Genomic DNA, 24277 nt, shown 5'->3' with positions numbered 1-24277 from the left:
TGTTATATTTAAATCAGTCAAGAATCACATTTTTCTTGCAAAGTTAATTTGTTGATTAACAGATTCAAATGTAAAATATACAATACAATGGTGAACAATAAGTAAAAATAAATCATGGCTTTCTGTGAAACGAAAAGTAGTAAGCTTAATGGTGAAATTCCCTAGGAAAACCACACAACATCTTATTCTTGCCAAGTAGCACGACCTCTTTAAAAGCCCTTATCTCATTTCCAAAAGGAAATAGAAAATCAATGAAAACATCAACAAGTAAAGTAAGTCAGGTGCTTCAAAGAGGAAATAGAAAATCAATAAAACACCCAGCAAAGTAAGGTCTATGGTAACATTTGTAAAGGAAATTAATATGTGTTAGAAGGAGAAAGAATGTGTGTGTGTGTGTGTGTGTGTGTATAATGCACAGAATCACTTAATGCAAACTATTATAGGAAAGTTAATTCCTTAGAGAGTTCATGCTATGATGCTTTTCTTGGTTTGCTTTTGAAGCAAAGAAGGGTTGGAATTAACATTAATGGTTCATGTTATAATTAGTTATTAGACACATTATTTTAATTTAGGTTGTATTTATACTTAGGAATCCTTCTCATTCTATATTTTACATGGGTTGAATTTTGAAACAAAATGGATATAAGAAGGTAAACTCTAGAAATTTCATTCTCATCGATCTTTCTAGCATACTCATACACCGCATAATGATGTTGCAGTCAGTGATGGACTGCATATATGAGAATGACCCCATATGATTATAATGGATCTGAAAAATTCCTGTTGCCTAATGACACCGTACTGTTGTAACATCATAGCACAATGCATTAGTCACGTGTTTATGGTGATGCTGGTGTAAACAAACCTGCCAGTTGTATGAAAGTATAGCACATACGATTATGTATAGTACATAATACTACTTGATAATAATAAACAGCTATATTACTGGCTTATGTATTTCTATACTACACTTTTATCATTATTTTAGAGCATAGTCTTCCTGATAAAACAAAGTTAACTGTAAAACAGCCTCAGGCAGGCTCTTCAGGAGTTATTCCAGAAGAAGGCACTGTTATTATAGGAGATGACAGCTCCGTGCATGTTATTGCCCCTGAAGACCTTCCAATGGGACAAGATGTGGAGGTGGAAGACAGTGATATTGATGATCCTGACCCTGTGTAGGCCTAAGCTGTGCTTATGTCTCAGTTTTTAACAAAAAATGTAAATGGTAGAAAAAGATTTTTAAATAGAAAAAAGCTTATAGAATAAGGATATAAAGAAAGAATTTTTGTACAGTTGTAGAATGTGTTTGTGTTTTAAGCTAAGTTATTATAAAAGAGTCAAAAAGTTGAAAAAATTAAAAAGCTTATAAAGTAAAAAAGTTACAGTAAACTAAGGTTAATTCATAATTGAAGAAAGAAATTTTTTTTACATAAATTTATTGTAGCCTAAGGGTAAGTGTTTATAAAGCCTACAGTAGTGTACAGTAATGTCCTAGGCCTTCACATTCACTCACCAGTCACTGACTGACTCACCTGGAGCAATTTCCAGTCCTGCAAACTCCATTCATGGTAATTGTTTTATATAAGTGTACCATTTTTTTTTTTTTTTTGAGACAAAGTCTCACTCTGTTGCCCGGGCTAGAGTGCCATGGTGTCAGCCTAGCTCACAGCAACCTCAAACTCCTGGGCTCAAGCAATTCTCTTGCCTCAGCCTCCTGGGTAGCTGGGACTACAGGTAGCTGGGACCACAGGCATGCACCACCATGCGTGGCTAATTTTTTCTATTTTTAGTTGTTCGGCTAATTTCTTTCTATTTATAGTAGAGATGGGATCTCGCTCTTGTTCAGGCTGGCCTCGAACTCCTGAGCTCAAGCAATTCTCCCGCCTCATCCTCCCAGAATGCTAGGATTACAGGCGTGAGCGGCCGCGCTTGGCCAAGTGTACCATTTTTTAATCTTTTATACCATAGTTTTACTATATCTTCTATGTTTGATAGACAAATACTATTGTGTTACAACTACCTACAGTATTCAGTACAGTCACATGCTGTGTAGGTTTGTAGCCTAGGAGCAATAGCCCGTATCAAATACCCTAGGTGTGTAGTAGGCTATACCATCTAGGTTTGTGTATGTGCACTCTATGATGTTCACACAACAACAAAATCTCCTAAAGTTGCATTTCTCAGAACATATCCCTGTGTAAGTATGCATGACTGTACTTAGACCATTCTGACCAAATGTTACATTTGGATTTTTCTTCTGTGTTTAGTCACAGTATAAATCATACCGTATTTTATCCACATATTTAAAAGATGTTAAGCCTTCATATATTTATAGAACAAGGCTTAACATATGAGTAAGAATCTAATTCCTTTTAAATAGCTTTTAATCTATGTAATTTATAATGACTTTTAAATTACCTCTTGATATTTTAAAATGGTAAAACCTTTACAATTATGAAATTGCATTCTGAGTTAAATGTAGATAGTACTTTAGTTACTTTGATCCTGCACGATGGGCAATAAAATAAATGTATCCTGAAAAGATTTTTTTTAATTCCCATTTTAATCAAGAAAGTGTGAGATATTAAGAAGATTATAGCCATTAAGATAAATTTTAAAGTTGCATTTACTTTACTTTTTTAAATAAATTTTTCATTTTAGAAGAGTTTTATATTTATGGAAAAATTATGAAGATAGAACAGAGTTCCCATATACCCTGTACCCAGTTTTTCCTATTAATAACTTAGATTACTATGGAACTTTTGTTACAATTATGGCCCAGTATTGATGCATTATAATTTTAAAAGCCTGTACTTTATTCAGATTTCCTGACGTTTTGCCCAATACCCCTTTTGTGTGTCAGGATCCCACCCAGGATAGGATACCATGTTGTATTAACTTCATGTCTCCTTTGATTCCTCAGACTTTTCTCGTTTTTGATGACCTTTGATAGTTTCGAAGATTAGTGGTCAGATATTTTGTAGATTGTCCCTTAGTTGGGATTGTCTGATGTTTTTCTCATGATTAGAATGAGATTATGTGTTTTGGGGAGGAAAACCAGAGGTCATGTGCTATTTCCACCATATTACATCAAGGGTACTTACTATCAACATAAGTGATCACTGTTGACGTTGATTTTGATTACCTGACTGAGAATAGTGTGTGGTAGTTTTCTCTAGTGGAAAGTTTCTCTGTCTCCCTCCTGTCCATACTATAGTCTTTAAAAAAAAGTCACCATGTGCAGCCCACACTTAAGAAACAGGGAATTATGTTCCACCTTCTTGAAGATGGAGTGTGCACTTAAAATGTTTGGAATTTTCTGCATGGGAGATTGATCCTTTCTTTCCTATTTATTTGTTTCATCGTTTTTAACAGTATAAAATCATGGATATTTATTTAATGCTTTGGGATATAATCCTGTACTACTTATTTTGTTGCTCAAATTGTTCCAGCTTTGGTGGCTGTGTCCCTTTGACATACCACATCATTGCATATGTGTGTGTGTGTGTGTGTGTGTGTGTGTTTTAACTTTTTGAGCTCTTCCTCACTTTCTGGCACTATAAGATGCTTCAGCCTTCTCTTCTATATTGTCTACCCCAAGCCTAGAATCTACCACTTCTACAAGGAACCCTTGTTCCTTTTATTTCGGAATAGTGTTAGTAATCAAGATCTGGAAGCTTGATATGCTCATTGCTACTGGGTGCCATTACTGTTAGGATGCTCAGCTGACAGAGCAAAGAAATATATATATATGTCATTTACTTTTTTGATCCCTGTTTTCCTGTGGTTTAAAACTGTATGTTGGTCACAGAGAGGCTATAGTATTACTACCTTATATTTGTGGACTGCACATTTTAATAGACTGTTAATTATGTGCCATTTACAATCCCTTCTTTTCTACATACCATCCTTGTTTGATGGGTGAAGTCACTATTTGTCTAATTTTGTTTTAAATGGTGACTTTTTATGTTTTCACCAGACAGATCTATTAGAAATAATGGTCATCTAACATACAAAAAATAAGGACAGAAGTTTGCACCAGTTTTTATGAAAGCATGAAAGAAGGGAAATTAGCCTAACTTGTGAGGTGAAGTTCAAGGACGAACAAAGTGTTTAAACTAATATGCCAATCATAGAGTCCATATTTTTTGACTTTGTGGTTATCTTGGGTCTTTCCACAAAAAAAAGATTTTATTCTCTAACTCATGGTGACATGTGTGATTTGATTACTATCATGTGGTAGTACTGCTTTACCAAAGGTAAATAGTTACGCATCATTTTCCAAACCGTGCTTACACTAGTCTATGGAGCTTCATTCTTTACAACTCTTCACAGTTATTCAACTTGGTATACAATGTAAGTATAAACTTTGCTAACAAAAAAATTAAAATCTCAGTGGCTTACTTCAATAAGCACTCATTTCTGCTTGCCTCACCTCTATGTGTCTTCTCATCCTCAGGCTCAGGGTGATGGAGAAGCCTTCACGTGGCTACGTGGCTCATGCCGCTCTCATGATAGAGGGTGGATACAAGACAGGCTGAGCCCACTGCTATCTAATTAAGAGCTTCCTCTTGGATGTGGATGGCGTCATATGTGCTCTCATTCTATTAGCCAAAGCCCATGTGTCATACAGGGCCATATAGTCCTATGGGAGGCACAGGGAAGTTACCTGAAAATGAGTAGGGATGTAGAAACAGATTACAGGAGTGCATGAGGAATTGGAAACAATGGTCCAACCTCTCGAACTTTGCTTAAATACTTATGTATTAGGATTACATTCAGCTGTACATGTCAGAAAAACCTTTAAAAAAAGTGGCTTAAAACAAAGTAGGAGTTTATTTCTCTCTCGTACATAAAATTCCAAGTACATGGTCTGTGATCAGTATAGAACAACACACTGTTGAGGACTAAAGCTCTGTCTTGTTTCTCAGCATTATGTGACAGCATTGTTGAAGATGGTTCTAGGCGGTAGTATGGAGGAAGAGATGGAGAAGGATACGCATCAGCTATTTCTTCATAAGAGTGAAGAAAACTGCTAAATAACAAATTTATTTATGTGTTATTGGCCAAAACATAGTCAGATGACCATACATAAATGCAAGGGAGTCTTGTAAATATAACTTTATTCTTTGTGTCTCTGTGCCCAGCTAAAATTTTCATTAATGTAGAAGATGTGAAAAGTGTCAGGAAGGAAAACATGCTAATAGGACTTGGAGCAAAGTTCTTTGAATTAATCAAATAAGGTCTGAAGAATGAAGGAATGTAAAGTAATCAAAAAAGCAAATGAAAGGCAGCAACAGGTAAAAGAAATCCAGAAAACCATTGTTCGATACAGTGCAAACTGTAATGAGATAACAACAGACTTTGAGCAAAGAAGAGATAAGGTTGGAGGATAAAAATGACTGCATTTTTTAAGATAATAGATGCAGGTCAGGTTCTTAAAGTGTTAAAGTTCAGTATTTTTCTGGTAAAATAATGATCCATCTCAGGTGTCTTAAGTCAACTAACAACTGCCCCAAACTTGTTTCAGTTCTTCTTTTGAACCTTCATTTTTATGTTTTAAATAATTTATGTCCTCTGGTATTCTACTCAAATTGCTTAATAAGGATCTCTGAGATTCCTGAAGCATGCTTAGCTGTTCAAATATTTTCTGAACAAATTAATGGACTTGCAAATTAGGCAAGAGAGGAAAAGTTAGGCTGAAAACTGCATTATGTGCTCTGTAAAGCCAGAGAATTAAAGGAGGTTCTGAGCACCAAGACATTGACTTGGCATTTTACTTAGCCATGTTTTTATGTGCATGGGCACACGAGATATGTTCCATATCTATGGTCTTATCCTTTGATACTTATTCCTCATCTTTTATAGATGTTTAAGAAAGAGCCTAATATTTCTGAAGTGTTTGGAGATATTTTTAAAGTGTGTGTGTGTGTCTGGTGTAAATCACCCGATGTATGTATCTGGTACATTTTACTTTGTGCTTGAGAATAGCAGTTCTATTCTGACTGGTAAATATAAAGTAGTCATTTTCAATTTAGTTGGTTAAAAAAATGTATAATGACTACTAGAAGCCCTTAAACAATCATCCGGTGAGACTTAAAGTTTATTTATTTAATTTTGATGTTTTATCCTCTTGTTCTTTTATTCTTTTAAGTCTTGCTTCATTTTAGCTTCTGAAGTGAATACAAACAATTCTAGCATTATACATCTGGGAGACTACCATGACCTTTAGAACAGCAGCATCTAAGGAATCTGGGGAAATATATGCTATGAACATTTAATCACACCACTACCGTGACTTAGTGAATATTTCCATGCTTCTGTATTATGAAAATATAGCATTGGGACTATGGTTGAAAAGTTCAAAAACACAAAAGTTTGAAGAATACATGGCATTTCAAATGTCTGCATTGCTGTTCTGTGAGACGTTTGGTTCTACTTTGTTCGAGTAGGGATTATTTAAACCTTGGTATTATAATTTATAACAAGAACATATTAAACAGTGATTATTTAATATTTGAGATGACCATATAATTTAAAATGCCTTTTCAATTCTCAAGTTTAATCAACAGCATATTGATGTGCTAAACAATTTTATTGAACATTGTTACAAACTTATGATCTGTGTTTGAAAATGACCTGAATGAATTCTTTTGAACTAGATGTGTTTCAAGAGTTTTCTTTTTTGCTTCTCTGACAATGGCTTTTGAAAGAATGAGTTCCTCCCCCACCCCTTTTTTCTTTGAAAAGCTGTGATCAGGAAGAGGAACATTTCCCTGCTCCTTTGCTTATGTGGTTGATAACAGCATTTCTAGGGTATACAGCACGTAGGGTTCTTCAAATTCCTTTCCCAAATAGCCACGCTTGCCAAATAGATTTGACTTTGCAAAAACATTGCATTGTTGGAAAAATGCCCGATATGAATCTTTCCCGAACTTTCCACTGGGGAGGCAAATATGTGGAATAGAGCTCAGGGCCATTTGCTGTTCAAAGGATTTCAGGTCCTCCCTCCAGCCGTACAGATATTAAGTCTCTGCTATAGTTCTAGCAGCATGCTTTGCTTTTTTGACAGCAGGAATAGCTCTTTGGCCCACTTTCTCTTCTAAACTTTAGCTAAACTTCAAACTCTTGCTTTTTTCCCCTCTTTTGCTAAAGCCAGTGATCACATGCTGAGTAAATAATCTATAGACCATGATCTGCTATCCTGTCAGGCTTGTTATCCAAACTCCAAACTCTAAACCTGCATTGTGGGAAACCTGCCTGCTAAGTATTCCCAGGTAGGTTTCCTAACTACCTCCCCCACTGGTTACCATCATCATTGCTTACATACTTACAGAACTCCCTCGTAGCATACTGACTATATTTGGAAGAACTAATTGGTGGTTCTGGTGTCTTTGTTAGGAAAAAGTGACACTTTTTGAAGTTAATAAAAATCTCTTCAGCAACAGCCTTTTATCAGATGTAACAAAACATTGTTTGAACAAATATGTTCTCAGTAGTAGTGACAGTTCATTTCTGCTTTTCCTAGCTATCAACATCTTAGGAAAGAAAATGGTAGGAGAAGTTCCTTAAAGGCATAAAATTAGTTTTTGAATAATGGCAGTTCCTGATAGAAAATTGCTTTTCAAATCAATAACTGCATTAAATTAGGTTCCAATTGTATTCAATCAGCATTTTAATAGTATGTATTTAAGTAATATATTTTTAAGTTATCCTTAAGCAACTTTTATATATATTTCAATTCTGTATAAACATTTTTTATTATAGTATTGACTCTTGGGGGAACGAAGCATATTTATTAAATACCACAATTAAACTGACTCTATGATTATTCAGGTGTGACATCAATAAAACTAAAAGGGGTTGCCTTTAGCCTTTACTAATAGAATTTTCTTGAGAGACAGTGTGAGAGAGAGAGTGAGAGAGGGAGAGAGAGAGAGATGAAGAGAGAGATCCTACTCTTTGGAGATAGAAAGTTTATCTCAACAGAATAGAACTTGATTTATTTATCAGTCACAAATCGGTTTTTCAATATCTGAAGTCTAGTACAAGACGTAATTTTAAACATTTGTTTATTGCTCATTTGTAAATGTTAAAACACATGTATTCTTTTTCATTGGGAATAAAAATCAAAAGAGGATCAATATAATTCATTGTAGATCGTGCAGCACCAACAAGTGGCTGGGGGGGGCACTCATTTCTTCCCTCCTCTGGTCTTAAGCCACCGTCATAAACGCAGTGCCTAATTAAAATACATTGATAACCTTAAGCCTTTTTTAAAACAGGAATCTGAATGCTGCCACTGATTATATTACAGTGCTCTTTTATGAAGTATGATTTTAATAATATGGGAAAAGAGAAATGTCTAGTTTATTTATATAAATCTATTGTACTATTCAGTTTTATTTTTCCTTCTTTTTAAAATTTATATTTTATTTTTAAACAAGAGTAGAAAATATTAAGTGATCTAGTTATGTTGTTTTTAGCCTTATGAACTACCAAATTCAGTTCATTTTTTAACATAATCAAAATTGATATGTGAAAATATTAAATGTAAGCATGTAGGTGAACATCTGAATGTGAAATTCATGTGCCAATAGTGAGGAAATGAGGATTAGCAAACTTTGGTTTGAGACTATGAAAAAGTGATCAATTGAAAATAAAAGTTTTTTTTTTTTTTTTTTGTAGACAGAGTCTCACTCTGTTGCCTAGGTTAGAGTGCTGTGGCATCAGCCTAGCTCACAGCAACCTCAAATTCCTAGGCTCAAGTGATCCTCCTGCCTCAGCCTCCCAAGTAGCTGGGACTACAGGCGTGCACCACCATGCCCGGCTAATTTTTTCTATTTCAGTAGAGACAGGGTCTCACTCTTTCTCAGGCTGGTCTTGAACTCCTGAGCTCAAGGGATCCTCCCACCTCGACCTCCCACAGGATTATAGGCATGGTGGTGCACGCCTGTAGTCCCAGCTACTTGGGAGGCTGAGGCAGGAGGATCACTTGAGCCTAGGAATTTGAGGTTGCTGTGAGCTGGGCTGATGCCACAGCACTCTAACCTAGGCAACAGAGTGAGACTCTGTCTACAAAAAAAAAAAAAAAAAAAACTTTTATTTTCAATTGATCACTTTTTCATAGTCTCAAACCAAAGTTTGCTAATCCTCATTTCCTCACTATTCCATACATTAGAAATGGTTTGTTCAGAAGTGTAAGTATCAGAGCATATCATGATGTACTTGTCTTATTTTGGGGTTGCTGTAACAGAATACCACAGACTGGGTAATTTATAACGAACAGACATTTACTAGGCTTACAGTTCTGGAGGCTGTAGCACTGTAAGTTAATCTAGCTGTTTGCATAGAGGAAAAGGAAACAAGGCTTGGGGAATAAATAGCATTGTTTCCACCATAGCCACCAAAACAGGTTTTCCACAGAGCTGATGTTCATATGTATGTGCACTTCCTACTTGGTGTATGCCACATGCAGGATCACCACATACTCAAGGAGAAACACAAGGGAAAGTATATATAAACCTCAGAATAAAATGGTAGAAACTATAATTCTAAAACTCTACGAGACTGCTGAGACACCAGTAATGGGACTAGAGCTGAGCTTAGGTCTCAAGACTACAACTGTGAATTTGAGTATAAGGAAAAGTCTCAAGGACAGTAACTAAGTGAAGGATATATTGTAGATAAAATCGTGTTTGGTTGTAGCGATTTTACAGACATATATTCGTGTTAACTGCCAGAACTCTAAGTGTTAGAAACTAGTCTGCTGTAATAGATCAAATGAAAATGGTTTAACAATGAGCATAATGATTAATAGGTCCATATTTGATTAATAGGTCCATACGCTGGTACGCACACATACACATGCCCAGGCAGACCCTGTGCTTTACTTCTTTCTCATGCTTTCAAACTCAACTCTCACATGAAAAATTCTTTCTTATATCTTTTCTTTTCCCCTTGACTGCAGTATTTATGATATATGATATACTGGCACCTTATAATATAAAGGCTATCAGGAACATTTTTGAGAATTATGGATGTAAGCAATGAAACAGAATGTCCTTTTTTTTTAAGGTTATAGTTGGTGAGCTACTTCAAATAGTTCTGTTTGCTTATATAAAACAAATGGAAACATTAGTACCAAATATATACAATCAAATGATATAGGTTATTAATCTAAATTTTTTAATGTTCAAAGAATGATCTACCATTTCCTCAAAAGTATTAATATTTTATGTTTGTAGTACAGCTGGCAGTCAAAATTTATTATTAAATTTCTCAATCTAAAGCACAAGATACAAACTCATTTGTTTTACATATAGATATGTATTGAAACCATTTCCTGGTGACTAGATATTGTCACTGGGACACTGGGAGCTTAACAATAAACTAAGCATCACATAGCTTTTGATAAAATGTGATTCTGTCTCATAATGTTTTGATGCCATAGGTTATCAGAAAATAGTATTAATGTTCTTTCCCAAAATAACATTCATAAGCTCTCCCAAATTGCTTTTTAACTCAGACCTTTTATTTGATGCATTAAGATAATGCTTATTGGAGGGTTTTATTTTTGACAAAATTGAGACATTCACAGTTGGTTTTTAAACAAAGTAAGCTCATTTATTTAAAACTCACCACAGGCTATAATTTGTCAAAGAAAAGAAAAAAATTGGGCAGCTGGGTTGGCAACATAGGTACCTCAAAAAATCTGAATTATCTAGGTTGCAAAATTTCTCAGAAGCCTATTTTCTCTGCATCTGTTTTAAATCATTCTTTTCTATCCCTGCATCATTTCTCAAATGCCATCTGCACTGCCTCCAACCCTGCTTTCCTGATCTTCCTTTTCCTGGTCTATTTTTTTTTTTTTTTCCTATAGCACTGATCCGCTTTTAATAGATAGTGCAATTTGCTTATTTGTCATGTGTTTTGTTTATTGTCAGTTCCCCATTCTAACTTACAAACTCCACAAGGGTAGGTGTTTTTGTCTGTCCTGTTTTCTGATATATTCCAACCACTGGAACAGTGCATGTTATATAGTACTAATTCTATATACATACATATGTGTGTATGTATACATCTATATCTATGTATATCTACATAGAAGAAATGAATTGTTGAATGTTTTCCCCAGTCTCTATTTCTAAATTCAAATATGAATCAAACTACAAGTATTATTTGTTTAACTTTTACATGAGATTAGTTTTCTTTTTGCTTATAGCAACAACAGCAGCAAAGATCACAGCAACTTTGTCTTTCATTTAGATGGTTGATAGCTCTGATGACTACATGTTGTCTTCACCAAAGTTAGAACTTGCCTGTAGGAGTCCAAGGACCTTGGACCCAGCAATCCATATTCTTGTGCATACCAGAGACTTATCATTGAATCAACTCATATAATTCTGTTTGGTTACTAATGAATGCATTTAATTCCAAATAAATTTGAAAAAAAATACTTAATTCCTTTTGAAGTCTTCCCAAATCCTTTTTGGAAACAAAGTCAATATAAGTAAATGCATAAACTTGCTGCTGAATTACACTTTCCTTTTCCATTTACTTTATTTGGGGTTTTTGCTAAGAAAAAAATTTTTCCTTAAAAGTGGTGTGTCAGGATTGTTTAATTTCAAATAAATGTAGCATGCACATCTCATGATTTCCCCATCTAGCACTTGTTTTTATGCAATGAAAATTAGTCTACTTAAAATAAACACCAGAAGCAACTTTGTAGGGGATTATACCTCCCAAAAAGTAAACCATGTTAGAGCTTTGTACTCAAACAGAAAGAAGGCTTTGCTTTCCTCATGCACCATTGTTCTACTCTACACTTTGCCCCCCTAAAAAACTGTCTCCCGTATGTTACTGACTAATAGCTACCATTATCTTGCCTTCCATAGTACAAGTCCTGAGGTAGCTGCTGTCATACTCTAGAGCAGTAATTTTCAATCTTGGAGAATGAAATCTGAAATCAATATATAGTAGTTGATTAAACCAGCTTTATCATTACTTTTTAAAAACCAAAACAGCGTGTTCTAGAATAGAATGAAACAAAAAAGAGTAGTATGGAACAGAATAAGAATATCAGAAGACATCTATGAAGTAAGGCTAAGTATTGCTTCATTAAATAGTCATTTCAGTTGTTTAATATCTGTAATATATATGTATTATGGAGTCAACAAAGAATGCCATTGCTCTAGGTTAGGGATTCTTAACCAAAAACCTATAATATGGGCTTTAGAGTTTTCGTAAACCTCTTGAAATTGTATGTATATTTGTGCTTATGTGTATTTTTAATATATATTCACACATAGACATATATACATATGTGTATATATACACACATATATAATGTATGTAAACTTATATGTATACATACATTTTATTTATATATAATCATATGCTGCATATAACTATGTTTCAGTCAACAATGAACAGCATATATGATGGTAGTGCCATAAAATTATAATACTATATTTTTATGTACCTTTCCTATGTTTAGAATATGTTTAGATACACAGATATTTAGATTTTAGTATTACCTACAGTAGTGTTAGAATTGCCTACAGTATTCAATAAAGTCATATGTTGTACAGGTTTGTAAGCTAGGAGCTATTCTAAAATACACCATATAGCCTAGGTGTGTAGTAGGCAATACTATCTAGGCTTGTGTAAGTACACCATGATGTTTGTACAATGGCAAAGTCACCTAACGACGCATTTCTCAGAATGTACCCTGTCATTAAGCAACACATGACTGTAGTTTCTTTCTGGAGGCAGAGTCATAGCTCCTATTGAGCTTTCAAATTGGTCTTGTAACTTCAAAGTTTAGGAACCTCAGTTCTAGAAAAAGGTATTGTCACTAGAAAAGATTATGAATCAGGAATTCTCAAAGTTAATTAGCATCCAGTGGGTTTTGGGCTTTTCTTTCATACCAGAAAAGGCCATATTCTGTTGGTTTATTTTTGAGAATTGTTAACCTGAAAAAAAAGATGAATTTGATTAGGTTATAGAAAAAAAATCTCTTCTTATAAAGGTACCTTCCTTGTTGCTTAAAATTAACTCAATACAAGTACCCGTTGAATATCTTTCATGTCCAGGCCATCTCTCTGAACTTGAGAGACTTATAGATTTATAATGAACATTGATTTATGAAGTCATGGCTGCTGGGTATAGTTCTAGTTGATTTCATAAGGTTATTTTATTTGGTACTTGCAAAAACCTTGAAGACAAGGTATTATCATCCTCATGTGAAGAAACAGAAGATTAAAGAGTTTTGGAGACATAAACACAAATAGACCAGCTTGGTAGAACATAAAGCTATAATTGGAACTCATGTCTTCTGAGTGTAAGTCTACTGTGTTTTCTGAATGCCTGTACAAAGAATGGATTTCTAAGGAGGCGAATCCTTTCATTGTGGCTGTCATAGTTATCTTACATTCCATGTTTAGGTTGTAATTAGTACCATTGGATCAGGTGTGTCACTGTATTTCATACATCATTTTCAGGTGATCTGTTAATTTATTATCCAAAAAGATATAATTTGGATGTAAAAAGGTGCTCTACTAATAATTACTATGGTCCTAGGCAAGCCAGAATAGATAGTTACCCCAAATGACACTAAAGAATCTTATTGGTTCTCTTTAGGACATGTTAGAGCTATAAGAACAGCACATTTGTATTTGCATGGTCTGATTTTATCACATGGACAATTCATTTAGTATTGTATTCAAATGTGAAATGATTTGGATAGTTGTATAATTTTCTATTGGTGACATATATCCTTGTTTTGCTATAGATTTCTTAGTTAAATGAAGTTTGGAAACAATGAAAGAATTGAGCTCTAGATATAAATGTCTGATTTTCTGATATATAATCACCATATCCAGGAATTATTCTAACTTTCAGTATAGATATTTTAAGAATTTATTGAACAAGAATAATTAGAAATTACATATAATTTTCTCATTAATTATAAAGGCAATATAAACCACTATGATACTGGAAATAATTCTTTATTTGGAGTACAAAGACATAGGCTTGAATCTTTACTGTGTGGTTCAATAACTTTGAAACTTTGAACAAATTAATTTATGTCTTTAAACCTGAGTTTTCTCATTTGCAAAAGGATATAATAGTTTCTATTATAACAATGCTGTAAACATTATACTAAATAAGATACTATATGGCTGTTTTGGAAACTGTATAAATAGGTATGTATATGTACATATATATAAATTTTTTGATGTGTCTACATTCCCATATATATTAAAGTTTGAATTACTTTGCATTATAGTAAAATTATAACAAACACATTTTATAATTTAAAGTAAATATACATAAACAAAATCTCCTATATCTTTAAAATAATAATTTAAAAAACCCGTCAAGGATAGTAAATTCTAATTTACTTCATGGAGCTATATTCTAAAAATGTCCTGAAGATGGCACAATAAGTACATTTTGGTACAAACATCACCAAAGAAGAGGTTATAAGAAAAATATATTTGAGGTTAAAACACTAAATTTAAAACAATCCTTTTCTAAGTTTGTGGAAAAGAAATTTTCTGAGCTTTTTAACTAATGCCCATTGTCTTAATGTTACAGAAGTCATTTGTTTCATTGCACCTTAAGGAGTACTACAAACAGGTAGCTAGTCAGAAAACTGATACAGTCAAATGTTACTGATGAAAGTCAGGTTAGTTCCTGTTGTAAAGTTTTATCAATAAATCTACCCTTGTAATTGTAAAACAGCTGATAAGCTCCTCTGTTATCTTCTGCATAATATGCAATCTGCATCTAAATGAAAGTTTTTATTAGACACATTATGGGGATAAAGCTGGCAGAGAGAAGAGATATGTTGAAAAATATTTGTTTTATTAAAATATAAAACACAGTAGGGCCTATTCTTAGAAAAAATATTGACAGGTTTCATTACTTCTGTGGGCTTATAACATAAGTTTTAAAAATGTATATCTACATTATGCCAGCTATACATTTTACAAAGATGAAGTAGCATTCATGAAACTATAGGTAGTAGAAATATAGTTTACTTGGGAAATACATAGGTATGAAAATATATCTGCTCTGTTTGAGTATCAGAGGTCACTGTTTTCAGCCACCTCCGTGACTTACTTGTTTCTATATAGCACACATATTAAATACTTATGCTGTGTATCATGTAAAGTCTCTATCTGTTAAAGGTTTAAAAATCTAAGTATGACCAACTATATGTTTATTTGCATATACATATAAATACTAGGCATAAATTAACATTTTATATGTTTGTTATAAATACATATCCATATGCACTCTTTTATAGCATCTTGAATAAATGCATGTGAAAAACAATTTTTATAAGTAAATTTATTCCCAAGTTGTTGGAGGGAAGAGTTGGTGTTTTTATGGGTGTTGGCAAACTGTCCTTTCAGTAGAAGGGAAGTTCTTTACCTTAGCAGCTGAACTGTAGTCCCAGCAAGACGGATTTATTATGGCATTCTGACAGCACTGAGATACTAGAGGGGTGTTAGGAATTTTGACAATTCTGAAGCCAATTATAAGCTAACTCTGTTCTGTGTCAATACCCCAAGAACTCTGGAAATTTTTTTTTTTGACATCAAAACTGATATTATTTTGGCCATTAGTAAGTCATAGAAAAGTTAATATAATCTTTTCAGTTTAGATGAATTGTTAAAAAATTAAATTGACATGAAGTTACAACATTTGGGACTTTAATTTATAAATTAGGAGCTGAAAGCCTTAACATTTCTTTTAAAATTTTCTTCTTGTGTTTCTTTTTGATTAAACTATCTGCTTATTTAAAATACTTTAGTAGACCTTTTATGTTTATAATCTTTAGACAATAAAAATGGCAGTATACATTTAGAAAATTATAGATTGTAATGCTTACAAAAAAGCTGTCATAAGTTATAAAAGGAACAATAGTTCAAAAATGTCTAAATGCTTATTAACTTAGTTGTCAGTAATGTCTCACTTTGTACTATACAGGTCAATTTGACAATGTGCACTTAAAGATGTCAGGCTATGTATTCTGGAATATACTGTCCTGCCTCTGCTAATAGTGTTTTAAAAATTATCCGTACATACATTTATCTAGTGGTCTTTTCTAGTGCATTTTAAAAAAATGAGCAAAACTGATGAACACATAGAACAAGAAAACAAAGAAAAAGCAAAAAGAGAGAGAGAAAATAGACCAAAATTCTCTTAACTTTGTAACTTGCTATTTCTAACTTAATCTGACAGAATCTCAGTCCATTGTTTGAAGATTCTCAAAAGAATATGAGATCTTATTATTTGATTGAAAGAAAACATAGCTTTCAGTCATAACTTTCATATTTCATTGGATTCACTTCTCTTTTCATCATACAATGGTATTTCATAAACTTAGAAAGGTTATAAAACCCTTCTGCATTGATGTAGCACAGCCCATGGATGTTAGAATGGACTGATTAGGACTGTCTCTTTCAAAGTAATCCCAAACATGCCATGATGTTTAATAATTTCTGAGACCCACAGTCTAGGATCCAGTGTCTCAGAGGAATGTTCCATGTTAATCCAAGGCAGAAAGCTGTATCTGTATTACTATGAGAAAAAAATCAATAAATACCTGTGAATGAACATTTATTTAATTAATACACAAAAATAATGAAAAGTAGTGGAAGTTGCTGAGAGGGTGATGATTTGCTGTCATGATATTTCATTACAATTAATTAGCTGTTCATATTTTCTTGATTGAATAGATTTTGAAATTTGATTTTCTCTATATTACATGAGAGATGCTATTAAATGAGATCAAGTCAGTTGGTATTACTCCCAATTAATGAAATCATATGTGTTTGTTAATAGCATGCTTTTGTAAAACAACATTTTTTGGTGGTCACACAAGCGCTACAGTGTTTTAGGCATTTGAAAAATGAACATAGTAAGCTTCAAGGGTAGCGTTAGAAAATTTACTATTTTACCTTGATTTTTGTTCATTTAGTTGTTCTAAAGTCTTAAGAATGATAGCTGTTATTGCATTTTTAAACATTTAAAATATTGATTTTCTTGTTCTGTAGTATTGAGAGTATACTTTTACTTATCTTTCTCTATAAATATGGCAATCTTTAAATAGATATATTTTACAGTGTCTAAGGCCACCTATCAGTTAGAGACTATGCCACCTTCTGTTCCAAAAGACTTTAAAACAGCAGTCGTTATGATGATTTAGATGTGCCATTACGTGAAGAGAAGGCTTTATGAACAATTGTTAAAGGTGTCTTACAGCTTTAGGATCATGTGATTTTCTGAATGAAATTTGGGTGTTCCCCAACCAGTCCCATTAGTCATGGTAAGTTAAATTATTCATGTAAGCTATCTCCTTATCTTGTCTAAACAATCAATGTTAGCATGCGTGAAGCTTGAGCAACATCAATGTTATGCCGCTTGGCAGTGGTACAAGGGTTGCCACATCTGTGGACAGGGTCAGTCAATGGCTCCAGGTTTCAGTTTCAGTGATGTCTTTTTTTCTTAGTGAAGACTCTAGAACACCTGTAACTTCCTTTAGTCACTCTTACTTCTCAGAGAATATTTAAGGATTTTAATGAAATACTCACAAAAGGAAGTTCCTACCATAGCTGGGTCACCACTGCCCCCCTGCTACTTTACCATTTTGAACATGTTTTGCCAAGAATGATGCAGGGGCTCTCACAACAGCCTTGCTCTCCCAGCCTCTCCTGCCAGTCTGTCCAACTCACCTCTCAGACCAATGCTAGTCAGATTTTCCTCAAACACGGCTTGTATCATGACCCATGTGGGCGGCAGTTATTTTCTTTTGGCCCACCCAGTGAAAATTATTTAACCTAATCTATTTTCCTTTTTGTTTTAAGTAAGAAAATTAAGAGCAAAACTCATGGCACAGCCAAGAAATCATTGCCCAGCTGTTGTTTCAAGTAGTGTGTAGCCCAGCATCTCCTCCTTCTGTTTCATTAAATTCATTAAGTCCATTAAATGCATCAAGCAGACTATGCTCAGTTTTATTCCTTGATGCCTAATTTTGTGAAGTATTTTACTGTGTACACTACTTCACATCCTCATGGAAATAGGTGCAGTATAATTCTTAAACAAATAGGATCTCAGCCTTTTGCTGAAGAACTTTAAATGTTTCCCAGTTTTCTGTTGTTTCAATTTAAAGTTCTGTGTGGTTTGCAAGATCCTCTGCTCCATCTATTTAATTTTATTTCCCATGAGTTCTCAAAGTGTACCCTCCACTCTAGTTAGGCCCATTTCCTTAAGGTTCTCTGAAACTATCACACTCAATCTCACCTGTGCTTTCCTTGGAGCTGGTCATCTTGCCTCTAACTTACTTTCTTTGTCCCTACTCTTATGTGTTAATAAATCCCACCATTCTGCCCTGTAGGGACAAACTCACACCCCACCTTCCTTACGAAGCCTGCTGTAATTATTCATGAATCTCTTTCTTTAATATTAAATGTTTCCTTTTCTGTACTGCAAAAAATAGTCCATACATTCTTAATACATTTTACATTGACTCCTCAATTATAAATGTCAGGATTTTTGTGGATAGGAATTATGTCTGAAACTCCTTATGTTTCACAACAGTGTCTAATATAAGGTTGAGGATTCATTCAGGAAACATTTTATGGCAGAGATCTAGCCTCTGTTAACTCTCTCATGTATTACAGGTTTTTGAATTGCATACCCCTTAGTTGGGATACAGGGAAGACACCAGAGTTCCCCTCCACTGCATTCTGTTCCCCAGCCTTCTATCCTGTTCTGGTTAATGAGCTATGAGCAGAAACGACATGAGGTAGATTTCAGCAGATGTGTCTCCCCATCTCTCTGTTCTCCTGTGACTGTGGAGGCATATTTTCCTGATGGTAGAGTAGCAAGATGAAACAGGATTTGTATTGAATTTCAGGAGGACAAGAAATACACCTATGTTGCTTTAAGCCTTGGAAAGTTTGAAGTTTGTCTCTTATAGCAGCTAAATTTAATTATATTTAGGAGTGTATGAGGTTAAGAATGATTGTATATATATTTTATAGAATCTTCAAGTATTAATTCAGAGATCTGTATTTATCTAGAACTCCATAGCCTTGCCACCTACATAAGAACATCTTCAAAATAAATTAGCATTGTTCATGTCCACAGCAAACAAAGGCACATATTTCATGGTTTTCTCAGTTACAGCACATGTTGGCTTGAACAGCATTTTGACATCAAACGTTGTCAATACTATCTCTGAATCTACCAGGAGGTTTGTAATCTTATTTGGCAATACTATTGGTTGCTGGTTAATCAAGATTAGCTGTGGAGTTTTGAGTTTTATTCAAAGTTCTTTTGGACTTAAAAGAAAAACTCAGCTAAAAGAACTTGTCTCATTTTAAATTAATGTTGAAGCATGGCAAAATGTACAGAAATATTCTGAATTTTTTTTTAATCTTTCTGCATTTGCCCTTTTTATTTATTTACTTATTTAATTAATTTCAGAATATTACAGAAGTACAAGTGGTTTGGTTACATGGATTGCTTTTGTATTGCTGGAGTCAAAGCTATAAGTGTGCCCATCACCCAGATAGTGTACATTGTACCTGTTAGGTATGATTTCACCTGTCCCCACCCGCCTGCTCCATTTCCATTGAGTTTTACTTCCATCTGTGCACATAAGTGCTGATCGGTTAGTTCCAATTTAATAGTGAGTACATGTGGTGTGTGTTTGTCCGTTCTTTAGATATTTCACTTAGGAGAATCCAGTTCCATCCAGATTGTTGCAAAAGATATTAATTCATTTTTTATTTATGGCTGTGTAGTACTCCATGGTATACATATCCCCGCTGTTATTAATCCAGGAATGAATTGATGGGCACTTGGGTTGATTCCACATCTTTGTAATTCTGAATTGTGCTACAGTAAACATTCTAGTGCAGGTGTCTTTTTGATAAAATGACTTCTTTTCCTTTGGGTAAATATCCAGTAGTGGGATTTCTGGGCCAAATGATAGTTCTACTTTTAGTTCTCTGAAGAATCTCCATATTATTTTCCATAGAGATTGCACTAGTTTGCCATCCCACCAACAGTGTATAAGTGTTCCTATCTCTCTGCATCCATGCCAACATCTATTGTTTTGGGGCTTTTTGATAAAAGGCATTCTCACTGGGGTTAGGTGATATCTCATTGTGGTTTTGACTTGCATTTCTCTGATGATTAGTGATGTTGAGCATTTTTTCATATGTTTATATGCCATTAGTCTATCTTCTGAAAAGCTTCTGTTCATGTCTTTTGCCCACTTTTTGATGGGGTTATTTGATTTTTTCTTGCTGATTTGCTTGAGTTCTTTGTAGATTCTGGTTATTAGCCCTTTATTGGATGTATGGCATGCGAATATTTTTTCCCATTCTGTAGATTGTGTATTTGCTCTGTTGATTATTTCCTTGGCTGTGCAGAAGCATTTTAATTGAATCAAGTCCCATTTATTTATTTCTGTTGTGGCTGTGATTGTCCTTGGGGTCTTCTTCATAAATTCTTTGCCTAGGCCAATATCTAGAAGAGTTTTTACAACATTTTCTTCCAGAATTCTTAGGGTTTCATGTCTTAGATTTAAGTCTGTTGTCCATCCTGAATTAATTTTTATGAGTGGTGAGAGATATGGATCCTGTTTCCATCTTCTACATGTGACTGTCCAATTTTTCCAGCACCACTTATTGAATAGGGATTCTTTTCCCCATTGTATATTGCTGTCTACTTTGTCAAATATTCTGAATTCTAAAGTAAGTTCAATATTGTGTATTCTCAAATTGTAGCATAATGAAAAAAACGTGAATGAGTGAGTCAAGGAGTAAACGTGAATTTGATATTCCATAACTTCAGTTTCACTCCAGCTATATATTCCTTTACTAATAGAGCCCATGGATAGTTGCTTGATAAGGAGTGTTCAAAAATCTCAAGTATTGAGAAGAGCTATACTTTTATAGGCTTTGTTTTTCCATTCCTGAGATACTTAGGATAAAATGGTATCTAGTTCCATCCCAGTTGCTGCAAAAGACACTATCATAAAATTCCTGGAAGAACATGTAGGAAAAACTCTTCTAGACGTTAACCTAGGCAAAGAATTTATGACTAAGAGCCCAAAGGCAAATATAACAACAATGAAAGTAAATAAATGAAACTTGATTAAATTAAAAATCTCTGCATAGTAAAGGAAATAATCAACAGAGTAAATAGACAACCCACAGAATGGGAGAAAATATTTACAAACTATACATTCAATAAAGGGCTAATATCCAGAATCTACAAAGAACTCAAACAAATCAGCAAGGAAAAAGCCAAACAACCCCATTACAAATTGGGCAAAAGACATGAACATAAGTTTTTCAAAAGAAAATGGACAAATGGTCAAAAACATGTGAAGAAATGCTCAACATTACTAATCGTCAGGGAAATGGAAAGTAAAACCACAATAAGATACCACCTTATCCCTGTCAAAATGGCCATTATTAAAAAGTCAAAAAACAATAGATGTTGATGTGGATGGAGAGAGAAAGGAATGCTTATATACTGTTTCAAATTAATACAACCTCTATGAAAAACAGTATGGAGATTCCTCAAAGAAATAAATGTAGACTTACTGTTAGACTCAGCAATTCCACTATTGGGTATCTACCCAAAGGAAAAAAGGTCATTTTTTCAAAAAGACACCTATACTCAAATGTTTATCAGAGCACAATTCACAGTTGCAGAGGTGTGGAATCAATCTAAGGGCCTATCAATTGATGAGTGGATAAAGAAAATGTGGCATGTATAGTATATACCATGGAGTACTACTCAGCCATAAAAAGGAATGAAATAGTGTCTTTTGCAGCAACTTGGATGGTAGTCTTTAACAAATTTTACCACCTTTTTAGAATCTGTTATAAATTATAAAGTGCACTGGTATTAAACTTCTCAACCCAAATCACAGTAATGTTTCATAAGTTTATTTGATAAGGTTATTCATTAATTTGCATGAGAAAGTCAGTTGTCATAGTAATAGCTTAAAATGAACTGAAACACAATCTTGGTCATGTTTACTAAAGCAGATGAATCTTCTCTATTGCAATGCATTTTTCTAGTTTAAACATAACTGAAGCAAATTATAAAGGGAATTAAAATGAACATTTAGGAGTGTTTTCACTGTAGATATAAATAAATAAAGTTTTGAAAATCCCTGAATTTGGAGAGCCAGTTCTATTGGCATACTCAATATTCACATCACTGATTTTTCCATAAAATGCAGATTTTATTCAGAATGATTCAGGACAATGCAAATGGACTTTAGTCTGATTTTCAGAGAATGAGTTAATAAAATGGCTGAGATGTGTCTGAAGAAGAAGGCAAAACAGATAAGATTATTTCTGTGTACAAAATATGTTATCTTTGATTCCCTACCCTAGCTATGTGGTTTGTCATAACTTGCCATAATGATAATTAGGTGACAGAATGAATGAATGTGCTTTCATGGAAGAATGGCAGATGCTAAAAATAATAAAAAAGGCAGTACCTGAGCTTGAGTAATTTTATTATTGTGCATTCAGACAGTTTTGAAATCTGTGGAATTCCTGCTGAGAAACAAATTTTCCTCGCTGAATGGATCATTAAAAAGTCCATTTACGACAACAAAATGCATGTTCTGAATGTGTATATATATGAATTTGTAGATTTTTCTCTCTTCAACTATGGATGCTTGAATTTCATTGATACAATTTGAAAAGACTGAAACAAAGTTCTTAATATAAGTAGGGTTTTTTTTTTTGGTAAAGGATTCAATGTTTACATAACATTTGGCAAAAATCTTTTCTTGTAGATTTCTGTGTAAGGAAAATAAAATGTAGTTGTCTCTCAAATTGTAAGGTATATCTTATTGTTTACTTGAAAGTTTAATGATCTTATGGCTGTATTTGTAAGAAAATATATTCAAAATCTTGGAGTAGCAGTCATCTCTGTATTTTAGAGCCAAAACCTCAAAACAAATCAGGCTTATGTGTATAAAATATGTGCATATTTTTAACTGCTGCATAAAACACAAATACATGTTATGTATTTTACATAATCCCAACCCCTTAACAAATGTTACAGCAATATAACAATTGCTGAGACTCAAACAATTAAGATATGGATAAAAAATAAAATTCTGCCCCCTAAAAGTTGCCTGGAATGCCATTTATATTTTAATCCCAAGAAAACTCAAATATCAATAAGAAATTTTTTAGATGCTGCACTTATAATGGAAGATATTTAGGTACTGTTAAACAAATTTCCAAAAATCTGAACAGATTCACGTATAATCTTATCCATGTGACAGTAAATGTCTGAATAAATAATTGAGTACTAAATAGCTATAACTTCCCCTGTGTAATATTAAATGGGAAAATATTTAGTAATATCCAGGTAATTGCCTCAATTTCTTGGTCTGGTATTTAAATGTTAATATGTAAATATAGATAAGGTAGAAGATTTAATTTTTGGATTACCTAAATTTCTGTGCTCTCCAGATATAGAGAAAAGATACAAAACCCAAATCTTAGATGTGGCTTATGAATGTGAGGGTTTTAGTAATACAGTAACTATAATGATTTCTCTGTACAGTACAGTCTTTAAAAATAACTTTCAGATTGCTGGTCTTCACAATTACAAATAAGTACAATTTTACTAGTAATTTAAATGAAAATTTTAACAAAGGCTCTGTCTGCATTGATGCCTTATTTGCAAGTATAGTTGATGATCTCTGTTTTGAGGTAATCTGTCTCTGTGTTTATTTCTTATTTGAAAATTTCCTCGAAGATGCTCCTTTTATTACAAAGTGAAGTGAATTATTTGAAAAAACATTAAAGTGCAATTTTCTATGTTATTCTTTTTTTTTTTTTTTTTGAGACAGAGTCTCACTCTGTTGCCCTGGCTAGAGTGCCGTGGCGTCAGCCTAGCTCACAGCAACCTCAAACTCCTGGGCTCAAGCAATCCTCCTGCCTCAGCCTCCCGAGTAGCTGGGACTACAGGCATGTGCCACCATGCCCGGCTAATTTTTTCTATATATGTATATATATATTTTTAGCTATCCATATAGTTTCTTTCTATTTTTTTAGTAGAGACGGGGTCTAACTCTTGCTCTGGCTGGTCCTGAACTCCTGAGCTCAAACAATCCGCCCTCCTCGGCCTCCCAAGTGCTAGGATTACAGGCTTGAGCCACTGCGCCCGGCCAATTTTCTATGTTATTCTTAAAAAA

Source organism: Lemur catta, chromosome 5 (assembly GCF_020740605.2).
Source record: "Lemur catta isolate mLemCat1 chromosome 5, mLemCat1.pri, whole genome shotgun sequence".
Lineage (NCBI taxonomy): Eukaryota > Metazoa > Chordata > Mammalia > Primates > Lemuridae > Lemur > Lemur catta.
This window is presented reverse-complemented; position numbering follows the sequence as displayed.